Source organism: Lissotriton vulgaris, chromosome 6, assembly GCF_964263255.1.
Source record: "Lissotriton vulgaris chromosome 6, aLisVul1.2, whole genome shotgun sequence".
Taxonomy (NCBI): domain Eukaryota; kingdom Metazoa; phylum Chordata; class Amphibia; order Caudata; family Salamandridae; genus Lissotriton; species Lissotriton vulgaris.
The window spans coordinates 1,162,941,410-1,162,956,640 of NC_141694.1; the positions used below are offsets into that span (position 1 = coordinate 1,162,941,410).

General features: G+C 44.1%; 1 protein-coding gene and 1 pseudogene across 3 annotated transcripts in view; both read left to right on the forward strand.

Moving 5' to 3' along the window:
• MAP3K4 (mitogen-activated protein kinase kinase kinase 4) overlaps nt 1-15,231 on the forward strand; it is a 474,364-nt gene that overhangs the window by 113,450 nt on the left and 345,683 nt on the right. The window lies entirely within an intron of this gene.
• On the forward strand, nt 3,233-3,689 carry LOC147708568 (STING ER exit protein pseudogene; annotated as a pseudogene).

Genomic DNA, 15,231 nt, shown 5'->3' on the forward strand with positions numbered 1-15,231 from the left:
TGTCCTTAGGGTGGGTTGCAGTGGGCATGAAGTCCCAGTAGTTGGTGAACACTCCTACTGTAAGGTTGATGTTTTTCGGTCCATAGTCATTAAAGGTCTACTCAGGACTAGGAAGACAAGAGAACATAAGCCTTTGAGATGGTCGCATATACAATTAATGTCCTGTGGACAACTGCTTATACAAGTCTCCACCGGATGGATGACTGAATCCTAGTTACATATGTTGACTTCTTGAATGAGGCCAGATGGAGCATTTAAACTTCGCTCTAAACAAGCTGGCATCCCAAAAATGTTGCCGTAAAATAATAAGGAAGTGTGCTGTTGCCACGTCATGTGTATCCAGGGCCTGTAAGTTAAACGCCACTAGTGGAATGTAGCACCTACTGTGCTACCACTAAAGTGACAATACAAAGCATGTGTCGATGCCTGCTCATGCAGCCTGGGTGTGAATTTCAAAATTGCAGATGATTCGACCTGACAAGATAAACCTTCTTTTTAGACCTATATTTTCCTTATAATGCGAACGAGTTACCCCTAAGGTAGGCCCTAAATGCCCCTAGGGCTGAGTCCATGGTATTTAAACTGTAGGACAGGTGTAATTACGATTTGCATGACCTGGCAGTGAAAAATCTTCAAAGTTGTTTTTTACTGTCGCAAGGCTGGCTTTCCCATACAAAAATAGTGGGTTACATTATAACATCTTATAACGCAAGACGTCAGTTTGGGACTAAAATCCAATCTAATGGTCAAGGGTAATTTTAAATGACTATTTTGAAAATGGCACATTTACAAAGTTGTAATTTTCATGGCTAAGCCAAGTGTGCCTTTTTGTCAGTGTTCAGTGTCACCTGGCTGTTAATGGCTCTCCTGGGGTGAGGTGTGTATTGCTCCCATGTAGTGGCTAAAGGGCTTGATTGTGGGGAGATGCATAGCTCCCTGACAGGCTGGCCATCTGGGCTTTTCCCTTAATTTCCCATTGAAGAGTGGCTACCATGTCGCAAGCAGATGTAACTCACACCTGGGCCTGTCCCTTTATTGTTCTGCTAGTCAGCCATGCATCAGTCCCAGTGGTTGAGGGGTTGCCTCCTGAACTAGTTTTGTGGGACCACAAGCAAGGGTTTTCCCATTATTGCCACACCTCTGGGAGGGCACAGGGAGCTCTGCACAAGGGAAGAAATGTTCTGCCATGTTGATTTCAGGTAGAGAGGGGCACGGTGGGATAGTTCACTTAAACACACAGTAAGTGCTGCAAACATGGACAGGGGCACTGGTGGGAACTTTAACTCCTTTGTCTAGGGCGTGGCCGAGAGTTTTCCCCTCCCACAGGCTGACACTGGGCATAAATATTGCACCCTCAGTACCCCCTTCAGAACACATCTTCCCTCTGCCTGCTGTTCAACCTGTGGAGAGAACCCCAAGCACTGCTCTCACTTACCCAGGGCCTAAAAGCAGACTCCAAGGGCAAGTTGGGTAGCCCCCTGTTAATCTCCAGAAACACAAAAGCTGCAAAAAACCCAACACTTTGCTGCACCTAGCTGACCTGTTCCAACTGGATTTGCCCTGGACCCTGCTGGTGGTGTCTGGGAGATTAAGTCCTAACCCCCAAGTGGTGCCCAAAAGGTCAAGCAGCGTGTCTGGTGTTTGAGTGCCCGCTTTTCCTCTTCCAGACTACAAGATTGAACACTTAAAAGCTTTTCTGAACTTTTTACCTAAAGAACCAGAGACTACCACAGGGCTGCCACCAACCCACTGACATCGAATTGCCACTCAGATTTAACGTGTTGGTTTGCCACATTGAATTGAATTTGACCTCCAGTAAAATTTCTGAGTCCGAACGTAGCTGACTTCACCAGGGTCAACGCCAAGCAGCACTCAATCATCGACAACTGCTTTATGGACCCAGACTTTGCCCTCTCTCTGCTTTCTAGCTGACAATGTTGAGAGCCTCCAAATTCCTGCCAGAGCCGAGGCTCCCACGAGGTCCTGTGCTTCAGCCGGCTGCCGCCGCCGAGCCCATTTTTGGATCCAGCATGCAACCTGACCCACCGACTGATCCCTTTTTCAGATGTTTTCTGGTTTTGGTGTATTTGTTCATTAAATGTTACTCTATTTTTATAAATTGCATTGGGATTTTTATTATGCTGTATTTTCTACTTTTTAACAGTTTTGGTACTGATAACTGCTTTATACATTATTTTAAAGTTACAACTATCTGCTCTGTGCTACAGCTACCAAGGGTTGAGCTCTGGCTTAAACTAATCCAACCTAACTGGACCTAGTAAGGGAATGTTGCCATTATTATTTGATGGGGCCTCCCATCCACTTGAACTAATAATCCACATTCTCACACCATGTATACAGACTTTATTCTCCTGATCAATCCATTAGTTTGGCATTCTCTGTCTGAATAGTATGTGGTAACCAGAGCTTTGCACAACTTCATGCTTCCGGGAATGAACCTCAACATGTTTTGGTGCCTCCTCAAAGTAATTTTTGAAGAACTGTCTGTGGAATTGTGGGCACTACTTGATAACTTCAGTGTTATGGCACAAATGATTTTGAAAGTCCAGCATTTCTGTCTAGGAAAGCAGCTGGAGAAAATACATTGGAATTGTCTTGGTTATAGTCTGCTTTGAAGCAACCTTACCAGCAGTGCTCCTAGTAAACCTTGAAATGTTTGCTCTTTTTTATCTTGAAGCATAGGTGGTATTAAAACACTCCTTTTATGTATGTGAGGCTGATTACTTTAATGCTTTTTTTAGGCACAGTTGAATCCCTTACTGTTACAAGAACCTTGGTTAACCAACAGTTTTTTATATTTTTAATTCCAGTTTAAACCGGTCTTTTTGAGGTCTTCTTGATCTGAGTTGCTGACTGCTGTTTCTCAACCATTGCACTTTAGGGCGCAGAACTCCTCTTAGGTACTGGCTATCAGAGTGAAAATCATTGTAACTCCTCGTTCTCATAACCTCTGCGTAGCTGTTAGCTCAGTGTATTTTTGTTCCAAAATGGAGTCAGAGTCTATGATTAATGAGGTAGAGCAATTACTAGATACGGTCGTCCTTGAGGTGGCTGAGACCATTATCATCTCGAGTGAGAATATGATTTCTAAAATGCCATGCAAATTTGAATACTTGCCAGATATTTTAGACTCTAATTATGTCTCACCTTGTATATTTCGCTCATCCTTGGTTGATTGTAAAGACCATAAACTACTTAAAAAAATTGTAACACAGAAGAGGAGTAAACCATGTATCTGAGAAGGCCAAAAGGCATCGAGTGACAGTACATGAAGAAGTGTGGAAAAGTCAGTTGCTGCTCTTCTACCAGCACCTGCAGAAGAATGCCCCCGTTACATTCATAGTCGATGGTGCACTGGTCAAATGTGGCCAGGGATTTGGAAAAACCAACATTTACACGCAGAAACTAGATCCCCCTAAAAGGTTATGATGGCTAAAAGGACCAAAGACATGGGCAAGTTCAGCTTCGTTACTGTCTCTACCATTGATGAGGAAGAAGAGGAAATTGAAGCGAGGGATGTGGCGGACTCGTATGCACAGAATGCAAAGGTGATCGAGAAGCAGCTGGAGCGCAAAGAAATGAGCAAGAGAAGGCTACAAGAACTGGCTGAATTAGAATCCAAGTAAGCCAAGATGAAGGGCACATTGATTGACAACCAGTTCAAGTAACGGGCTGGGAGTCTAGATGGGAGAGCGTGATGACAATGTCTATGACTGCAGCTGCTGTTCCCTCCCCAGCCATTATTCACCTGTAGGAACATTTAAACCTAGTACGGTTTAGACAGTAGATTCGATGTTCTGCACATGATCCACATTGCTACATAAATAATTGACTGACGCCAGAGTACATTTTTGGGTTTAGAAGGAAAGCTTTCTCCAATCTCCCTCCTCTTGGATAGAATATGGAGCTGGAGTGCATTGGCTTAAACCAACCCAGGGTTCAGGGCTTAAAGTGACACTGCTGCTTTTGAGCACCATAGGCCATCATTGGCTCGAACACCGTCTGCTTCCACAGCCGCCTTCAGACATCAGCCTACATTGCACACCCCGAGAGGTGTTGGAGGAACCCCCATCAAAACTTCTTTTCAGAGGGTGTGCACCCTACCACAGCCTTCTGTTCTTAAAGTGAAACGCTGCAGACCTGGCAGAGCTTACTAACAAACTCTTACTTAATTTGTATTTGATGGCCAACATGAATAGCAAAATAGAGGACTTACGCATGGTGAACACCTGGAAGCCATGAATTAGTATCTTTTTAATAAAAAGCCATTCATCCAAAAAAAAGTATAATACTTAATGGCCGGATTACACAAAATATTCCTGAAAAGAATTAGCATGTGTCAACCTTAAGATCATTTGTATTGGATTACGAATATGTAGGATGAGGTGACTGGACTTTAATGACAATTTTTTAAAATGATAAAAACAGTTCATGAGTGACCATTGTGGCCAAGCTATTATAACAGAACAGTATTGTGTCATCTCCAATGGCCGTTCCACAGATAACCTGAGGAGATGTTTAGGATCAGGAAAAGAAAGCAAAAAGACTGGTACTCTTGCCATATTATTGACTCAGGATCTGACCCAGAACCAGTTTTAGCAGCTAGGAATAGTGAACATGTTGGCTTTTAGATGTTACTCGCTTATACTAATTCCTATTTGAATAGAGTAATTATTGATTCGTTTATGTATGATACTCGACTAAAACACTAGGAGGTGCTTCGTGCAGTTAGGACGTTCTGTCCTGGTATTAATCTGTACATCTGAGAGGATCTATTGTATAGGAAAGCTGAATATGAAAATTAAGACTTGTTCTAAATGAACAAAGAGTAAAAATAATTAGGGAAGTGGTAAGTTATGCTTGAGACCTTCACATTGAATTTCATGAAGAAGTTCTGTAGACTGACTTCAATAGCAGTGGCAGGCACCAACACTGACACAAATAATCATCCCCTCACTCAAAATAAGCTGCAATTATAACTTACAAATTTATATGGGCAAACAGCTTTCAGGATACAGTTAGGACTATCTCATTCATATAAATATGATCTTCCATGTATGAACCAAGAAGACTTAATTGGAGGTATGACATTCTCCAAGCTAGTGTGCTGATAAGATGCAATTATTAGGTATAGGAAGTGGTGGACATCCATAGCTAAGCCTGTGTTTGACTCTGCATTGGTCGCTGGAGTTGTTCCTGTGTTGTGTAGGAAATCGTCGTTGCCCCCTATATATAAAACGAGCATTGGCAAAACCAATAGATTTGATTTTTGCATAGCATGCAGATTGGTTGTGTGCATACTGTAACATCAAGCGTATACTAAAGAGCAGACAAAAGCATCTGAAAATAGATGCACAAGGAAAAAAGTTTTTCTTATTTACTGCAGCATTAGTGTTTCAGATGTTTTTGTCTGTGTTTGCTCCTTGGCCACTCTCTGACTGGTTTCAGATGTAAATCTGTCTATCATGCATTCCAATGGTGGTGGAAGGACACACCCAAGCAGACAATGGAAACAGAGTGAAACTAAAATCCTCAGAAGGTTCAGGAGCAAAAGACGCCAATGGAAGAATGAGACTGAACCAAAATCCCTTAAAGTAAGGAATACAATATGTTTGCTTCACACAAGTCAAACTTAAAAAAGGAAGTTATGTTGAACCATTGAGTTACAATTTTCTCTCAATGTTGAGGTCAGTGTGGAGCCTAGGTGTAAGGTTTTTGCCAATGTTTTCCATAAGCATTTGTTATCATAGGTGTAGGAGGATAATTGCTCCCAGTTAGGCAATCTTGGTTTGAAGCGAATCACTCAACCTTCCGTCATGCAATGGTTGTGTTTTCCTTGCTATAACAAGTTGACCAAGGACTTGCCTCCTATATGCTGTCGTTTCATGGATTTTACATCTGTTTTGATTTACTGGATCAGTAGTTACTATGGAATAAGCTGATGCTTATGAAGATGTATTGTTTATGATTGCGGACAATTCAGTCAATTTACTTGGATGCTTACCATAAATGTCATCCAGAACAGGGGTCATGTGTTTTAACCCTTTATTGTTTAATCTCTATTTTGCTGCTCTAGATTTATAGTAATAACAGTCTTCTGCCTTGATGCCCTCTTTGTACTCTGCCAATGTGACAGCGATATTTTCTCATAGTCCGATCCGCTTGAAGTGGAGTTTGAATCTATGGTTTGCCTGCTCATTAGAAAATGATACAATTGTTACTTTAAGTAAACCAATGTCCACTGCATCTTTCTGGCTCGGGGTTGTGATCTGGACACAATATATAGCTATAAGTGCTTGAGTCTCACTACTGATGATGCCTTTCTTTGTAAGTAGAGTTCTGTGAGCATGAAAGTAGCGCTCAAGAACATAGTGAGATGCCTTGCCTGTTTTAATTGTGTTATTGCGCACTTCTATGGGCAATAAAAGCTGTTAATACCTTCCCTGTACTTTTTGGGCTGAAGTGTTACATGAGGGTGGCTAATTTTGCTGGGGCGGAGGGGTGGGATTAACTGTCATTTCACTATATGTGTCCCCCCCCACTTCCATCAAAAATGGGGAGCACGAGTAGCCTCTTATCCAATTGTTTTAGTGAAAAAGGCTTGATAGTTCTGCAGTGATCCCTCATCCTTTTCTGTAGCATCTGCGTCTTTTCCGAGACTGCTCTATGGGTCATCCCACTGCTTCTGTCTGGGGGGAAGCTCAATCAGTTAAGGAAAAATAGAAGACATTTTGTTAGAAATTAGGTCTCTAGTTGGCAGAGGTATGCACCCTATCGAGGTAGGGACCCACAATCCTAGCCAGGGTAAGTTACACCCTCAGAATAACCTGTGCTCACCCCATTGGTAGCTTGGCAAGAGCACTCCGGTTTTTACACACATACACACACTCCCACCCACACCACCACCGCCACCGCCACCGACTGGCACAATACTTCGGTTCCTTACTGTTGTGTCAAAGATTACATCGGTGCCCAGAGATGATGCATTGATGGTGCATCGAAAGTCAAGTCACACTGCATTGATTCCACAGCATTTATTTATTTATTTTATTTTAATTTCTTATAGAGCGCAGGAATCAATCCCGGAAGGGTATCTCCGCGCTTTAAAACGGGCACTGTGCCGCAGTCAGATCAGTGCGTCAAGGACTTTTGTAATGCAGTGCTCAAGACTCACGCAGCGGCGGTTCTTTGGAGGAACTGCAAAGAAAACTCAGAACCTGCGTTGAAAGCCGCAGTCATTGCGTCAAGCAACGACAACGCTTCGGTGCAGGCAGTGGCGATGCGTCGAGTTTAGCGATGATGCATTGGTCCCGAAATGACGATTGTATTACATATGTTGATTTTTCTTCTTGTTGCACCAGAACTCACTTCCAAGGTCCCAGAACTGGAACTGGCACCACTTGGTAGAGCAGGCTCTTAGCTTAGGAGTCCAGGTGCTAGCAGAGGAAGTCTTAAGCTAAAGTGTTGTCACTTGCTCCTGCATTGGCACTAAAGTACACTTCTTTTTAGGTGGACGTACACATGTGAATAGATATACCGAAGTCACTCAGTGCAAGAGAGCGAAGTGCTCTGCACCATTGTCCCATGATGTGCCGGGCAGGAGTAAAATGTGGATGAAGCCCCAGTATGTATGTAACGATTTATGCATTTTGTCATTTTTTGGGAAACATAGAAGTAGCGCAAAAACTAAAACAGTCTTTAGATCAAATTGAAAAAGAAAGCCAGATTTGGCCTACGAAATCCAGAAATCAGTATTTCCTGTGCGTGCAAACCCAGGATGAGTGGTGAAATGTTACTTCCGTTGGGTATGATCTTGGCTCTGTTGTTAGCAAGAGGGGTGTCAAGAGGCTGTCAAGCTTTCCAGAACTGACAGATAGGCCTTCGCAATAAAAAGTGTAATTGCCCTGAATAAATTACAATGCCTGGAATACTTTTAAGAGCACTGCAGTGACCGATCAAGTCTAGGTCCAGTGGGATGGAACTGTCACAAAGTTGGAATTCAGAAAATCCAAAATGTCCATCGTGATCAAAAGTAACCCTGACCTCGGCTTGTATAAGGTTGCTATATCCATAGTGAAAAGAAAGTGTAAGAAAAATATTTTTTTTATGGAAGCCATTTTTATGAAGATCTTGGAACCTCTTGCCAAGGACTTAACCAAAAACTGAAATTACACTTTCCGTTCCTTCATCCAGCAATTACAATATATTGTGGCAGAATAAATGTCACGTGTGACGTGGTTTAAAGTTTAAAGAGAAAGGAAAACAATATTTTTTTAGCAGTGAAAATGTATTTAATCTAAATATTTCAACTAGGCTTTTTTTGTTTATGTGGTCAGGGTGTATAGTAAGGGATTATGGACTGAAAATTGAGATGCTTAGTCAAGAAAATAGCTGTAATCCTTTTTGGATATTAAAAATATAAAACTATGGACTTAAGTATTGGCATTAAGGTAAAATTAAGGTATTTGGTATTGGCATTCAGCACTCAAGCCACCCAATGTCTCCCTCCCAAAGGCTTATCACCTATTTCTCTCTCGTGCACAACATGTGATTGTATAATGCACTGTACTAGCGATCACAGCATTAAAGTACACGTCCATGCTAGTACAAAATTTGAATGCTGCTTAAACAGTGGGTATAATGTCTGTCCAAGTAGATGTGAGAAGTATGTTAAAATTATCAATGGTAACCTTCACAAATGCTCCTCAAAAGAAAGGACTGTGTCTATGTGTTTTGTAAGCCAGTGGCGTATTTATAATTGTAGCTAAATGTGTTTAAAATCAGTAATGTGAATAAAGGCAACATTGTTTGCAATTTAAGATGGGAAATGTCTTCTGGTCATTCACAGTATTTTGATGTAGACTTATTTTAAGTATAGAAGCCTGCTGCTTAGTTGACATTCTCTCCAGTTATGTACCTGTGGGAATTAAAGTGCTCTGGCTGCTTTAATCCCGTGCCACTGCTCTTTTTGTGTTTGGGTTTGTGACTAAGTGACCTATTGTTTCCACTATACTTTGGGTCTGCCTCTTTCATTCATTTACTTGAGACTCTGCCATTCACATTTTGGACCGCTCAGAGAAGTTTAAATCACTCACGTAATGTTACTGGCTATTTTTGTGTATCCTTCCGCCTCCAATTGATGCATCTAATGCATGAGGGACTATTTTACACCAGTCTGTCACTTCTATTGGCTCCACATTGCTAACGCATGCACAACTGTATGCTTGTGTAGACCTGCCTTTACATTAGTTAGCACATTAAACCCCAGACTATTGACGTTGCCAGTGCCTTTATTTTTGTTGTTGTTGCTTTTTTGGCATATTCTGCTCCCTCCCATCACCCCATATACTACACACACTTGTCTGTGGACTGGAACCGCTGTGAGTAATTCAGAGGTGCATCTTCTCTGTTGGGACACAAGGCTGCCCTGGGCAAGCCCTTGTGGTTAGAGCAGACGTTAGACTGGCAGGTCAATAAAATGTCAGAGAAGCATTGTATTGACCATCTAATATTTGGCTTTGGGTTTTAAATTTGTTTTGTCAAATAACTAGTATTTTGATTTGCTTTCTGAGCAAAGGGACACCAGGCCCAACAGTAAAGACTGCCGAGTATCCCCACCCACTTTACACACATTTTAATTTCAGCACCTAGGTCAATGGCTGGATGAAAGGCCTGTAGCAGTTAGGCCTCCGTAGTATGTACACAGTAATATCTATGTGTAGTTCAGGGCTTCCAGTTTCCCACATATGTGAGCTATTGTAGGTTAGTCTGTAGGCTCCATGAATACACATCTGGCACGAGATATTGGGCTCACAGAATGAACCCGTTTATTGTCGTATAAACTAACCCTTCAGTTCTACACCATGGGTGTGTAAAATTACACAAAAGACAAAATCCAGACTGAACTGTATATTAGCATGAAATGCATAATGCAAAATCGCACATAACACAAACATCAGCTGCTCGTGTTGCGTTGTTCGCCTTATTACCATGCTCCCGCATTAGATAATTTAACCCCGAACAGCCTATTTATATGACCTGATGTCATTTAGGACATGCAATATAACCAGCGTATCGCAAAATGGCCCAAATTATTCAAGATTGCGGCCGCGCAGTGAATATTCGGCCCAGGGCTTCTACCGTACCCGTAGACACGCCGTGCATGCTAACTCCTAACTGTTTATATGTACAAAGAACATTTGCTTTCAGTCAATCTGAAATAATGCAACTTGCACACGTGTCCTTCTGCAAGCAAATTAACAGCTCTGACGATGTGCTTCATCTTCCACGAACTTGCAGGTCTCGCTTTTCTGCGTGGGTACCATTCCCTATCCTTTTATGGCAAATTTGTCAATCTCTTTCAGTTTCTCCTTACCTTCCCAACAAAGGGCGGGCTTGTCCAGGCTCTGCTTTCGACTTGGATGCGAATGCAAGGGGCAGCGCCGTAGAAAGCATGCCCACTGGTGGAGTGGTGTGGCTCACTGGTTAGAGGCGGCAGACCCGGAAGCAGAGGACGGCCCGGGACCAGGGTTCAATTCCCGATGCGGCAGGGTCGTGGACCAGGGTCAGCGGACTCGATAATTCTCGCCTTGGAGCCTACTCTAACCAGGGATCACACTCGGCAACTCTGGGCATTAGCTTGCCTTATCTCCACAACGGCCCCCCACATATGCCGGGGATGCCTGGTTTCACCTTGGAGATACCCAGCAGGGACCATCTCACAGGGAAAGCCAGGACGGGTTCCCCGGCGGTCTACAGCGCTGAGATCCCCCATGGTGGGGTGATACATGCGCTTTGCAAGACACCATTACATTACATTACATTACACTAAGTCTCCTGTCTGTGTTTGTTGAACAGTAAGACCCTAGTACACCAGAGCTTGAATCCCAGATGCATGTGAAAAACACTGACAGTTCTGGTGAAAGTGCATCAAAAATATTGCAGCATAAACAATCTTTTACACTTACTGAAATATCCTACAGAAAGAAATTAGTGTATCCCTCCAGTGCAAACTGAAGGTTGATGTCCGAAGTGCTGTACTCAAGCCCTCCTCCTGCGCATGCTTCTGTCCCGAGATACCCGCAGTTCAACGTTGTGTTCCCTCTTGTTTTTCCATATTGCTACTTTTAGTAACATGCTTGTTATAGTTTCAAGTACTTGTTTCCCCCAGTTTGAGCTTTTTGTGGTCAGGTTTGTTTTTCATCTTGATTTTCTTATTTTTAACCTTCAATGGGAAACGGCAGGTTTTTGTTAGCTTGTTGGCATATGAGAAACCCAGAAATGGGCGAGCCTGGCTGGAAAGATGCCAGTGCTGTAATCTGTTTTGGAAGTCGTAGCAGCCTTGGGAGATACAGTATCGCTCGATTACCAGCAACAGCATCATTCACGAGTGGGAGGAACACCCTGGTTTTAAAAAGTAGCATGACCTCTGCCCAGATATTTGCGTGAAGGCACACAAGGACATGACACGAGGGTAGTCGCACAATGTCCTTGATAACCCTTTGCTTGCCAGCTTCTCTTTCTCCTAGGACTCACTGTTACCTCCTCAATCACCATGAACGCCATTTTAGCTTTCAAATCATGCTGCATAGGAAGTTACTAAAGCACACCCATGGGCACTACAGAGCAGTGTATTAAGTAGGGTCATTGTGGAGGATGAAGGAGCCAAGTAACATCCCAACAGAATAACTTGCACACGGTGTTATACGAGTGAATTACAAACATCACCAAAACCATTAGATCTCACCTAATGGTGAGCTATTGGCTTTAGCAATGTGTTTTAGCCATGTTGTTCAAAAACTACAAGTTCCCTTCTCCTATTGTTATAATTAGGAAGAGAATATCTCTTCCAGAGCCTCTATTTTCTCGTGAGTGAGGGGGCTAGTGTGAGATAGTCTTATCCATGTTACCAAATTTACAATGTAATGTTTGGGTTGTGGTAGATTTGAGTAGTGTGGATTGTGGTAGATTAGAATGGAGTGGATTGGAGTGGGGTAGATTGGGGCAGAGTGAGGTAGATTGGAGTGGGTTGGATTGTGGTGGAGTAGGGCGTATTGGGGTAGAGCGGAGGGGGGTAGATTGGACTTGGTTGGATTGTGGTAGACTGGAATGGGGTAGGTTGGAGTGGATTTAGGTAGATTAGGTGGAGTGGGGTAGATTGTAGTGGAGTAGACTGGGGTAGATTGTAGTGAAGGGAAGTTGGGTATATTGGAAGAGATTGGAGTGGTAACGCTTGATTGAAGTGGAATGGGGTAGATTGGAGTCGAGTGAGGAAAGAATGGTGTGGAGTGGAGTGGCATAGAGTAGAGTAGAGTAGCATGGAGTGGAGTTGTGTGGCGTGTTGTAGAGTGTCTTAGAGTGGAAGGGCGTACAGTGGAGTGGCATTTCATGGAGTGGAGTGTCATAGCATGGAGTAGAGCACTGCTGTTACAGACATCACATTTTGAATTGAAATGATCATTACATTTGCTCAGACATACAGTTTTACTGCACACAAACGATAATGTATTAAAATGTCATCAGCTAGTGAGTATAATATTGTGTTTTGATCATTTTCAAATATTTGTATCCACCACACTTTAAAATTACAAACAAAATGGGCGAAGGAGCATCTTCTGGAGCTGCAGCGGCATATGCGCAGAATTTGTGCGAAGTGTCCAGAGCGAAGGTTCCTGGTGGGTCAGCGGTAGGGCAGACAGTGGCTCATGTTCAAGGTTCTTAAAATGGCTAAAGCAGCACTTATTCCGCATTTCACCACAGTTTTAAATTTAGCCATCTCACTGAGCCAGTATCCTTCAACCTGGAAGGCGGCAGTGGTTAGGCCACTTTAAAAAAAGCCCTCATTAGATCCGTCAAATCTAAAAACGTTCCGTCCCATCTACCTCCTTCCGGTCCCAGCGAAGGTCTTAGAATCCCATTTGAACTTTCACCTCAGTGCCTACTTGAGGGAGCATCATATCTTGGATGGCTCTCAACATGGATTCAGAAGGTCCCATAGCATGGAGACGGCTCTCACTGCGGTTTTTGATAACATACAAATTCAAGTGGATACAGGGCATACCACCCTTTTGATTTTACTTGATCTTACCGCAGCATTCAATACCCTGTCTCCCCTGAGATTGGTGGAGCGTCTCCGGGAGATAGGTGTTGGGGGCTCGGCCTTGGACCTGCTTCCTCCTTTCTGGGTGAGCGGTCTCAAACAGTTAAACTGGGAAGTTTTTATTCGGATTCTACCCCCATTGTTTGCGGAGTGCCTCAGGGCTCCTCCCTGAGCCCCACTCTGTTTAATATCTATGTGGCCCCGCTTGCAAGGGTGGTGAAATTGCTTGAGCTGGAGGTGGTGTCTTATGCGGACGACACCCAAATAATGGTGTCGATCACGCAAAATGTCAGTGACTCCTTGCAGATTTCTAAAAATTGCATGCAAGCAGTCTCATCATGGATGGTACAAAACTATCTAAAATGGAATGGCGAGAAGACGGAGGTCCTGATTTTTTGGGACAGGACAGACATCTGGTCTAGGGAGTGGTGGCCAGACTCCTTGGGAACCTGTCCAACTCCTGTTTCCCATGGTAAAAACTTGGGAGTTGTGGTGGATGATTCCTTATCTTTGAATTTGCAGGTCTGTAGGACAGTGGCCACCTGCTTTGGACTCATAAGGAAAATTTCTCAGTTCCTCTCATTTGATGCCTGTAAAAAAAGTGGTGGTTGCATTAATATTGTCCAGATTGAACTACTGCAACGCCCTTTATTTAGGCATCAATAAAGGACAGCTGTGTCGCCTGCAGCTGGTGCAGAATGCCACTGCAAGGCTGGTGATGGATCTACCCAAACGTCACTCAGTCTCGTCTTCTCTTTTTTCGCTGCACTGGCTCCCGGTGGATCGCAGAATTATGTTTAAGACCCTCTGCCTCACTCACAACGCCTACTACGGCCTGGGCCCATTGGGCATCAAGACCTTATTCCAACAGTATGCGCCCTCGAGCAACCTTAAGTCAGCAAAAATGAATCTCCTTATGGTTCCTAGGTTCAAAAGGATGAGATGGGGCGGGAGAGCTTTTTCATTTGCTGCTGCCAACGTTTGGAACTCTCTCCCGGATGATCTTTCGGGGCTGCGATCACACACAATCTTTCGTAAAACTTTAACCCCTTCACTGCGGCGGCTATTCCGCCGCAGTGCTTAGGGGGCGGGGCGGCCGCGCGGCGGGGCCTTGCTGGTGACGGAACCGCTCCGTCACCAGCCGCGGTTGAGCTGTGCTCATGACGGAGCGGTTCCATCATGGCCCCGCCCGCTCAATAGAACGCGCCGCGCAGGGCCATGACGGAACCGCTCCGTCATCAGCACAGCGCCACCGCAGCTGATGACGGAGCGGTTCCATCATCAGCACGGATAGGGTTAAAGACCTGGCTGTTCCCTGAGAGGCGGGTTTGAGTGGGCTTCTGTCTGCTTGCATATTAGTCTGTATTCAGCGCCTTGATGCCCTTGGGCTAAGTGTGCGCTTTAAAACAATTCTCTATTCTATTCATGTAGGCAAGTCCTTGGCCATGGAGGGCTTTGTAGGCATGTGTCTGGGACTTGAACTGCCATCTCTTCCAGACCGGGGGCCAGTGGAGGACCTTCAGGTGCTGAGTGATGTGGGTTCTCTTGGGCAGGTTGAGAATTAGTCTGGCTGGAACATCTGGAGACTTTGCCTGAGCTTAGTGGTGGTGCCTGCATAGAATGTGTTTCTGAAGTCCAGTCTGCTGGTGATGAGGGCCTGTGTAACCGTCTTCCTGGTGTTGATATGGAGCCACTTGAAGATTTTGCAGAGCGTGTGGAAGAAGGCTTAGGAGACAGCATTGACCTGCTGTTTCATGGAGAGTTTGCTGTTGAGGATGGTGCAGAGGTTGCAGGCATGGTCTTTCAGGCTGGGGATGAGTCTGAGTTCCGCCGGCCACCAAAAGTCGTTCCAGAGAGCGGTGTGTTTTACTGAAGATGAGGACTTCCGTCGTGTCCATTTTGAGCTTGAGGCAGTTGTCGTTTATCCAGGCTGAGACCATCTTTATATAGTTGTGGAAGTTTGTCTTCGTCGAGGTGGAGTCTGCTGAGAACAATAGGACAAGTTGCGTGGTGTAGAAGATGATTTTGATGTTGTGCGATCTGACGATGTCTGCGAATGAGGTCATGTAGACGTCTAAGAGGGTAAGGCTGAGGGATGAGCCTTTCAGGAC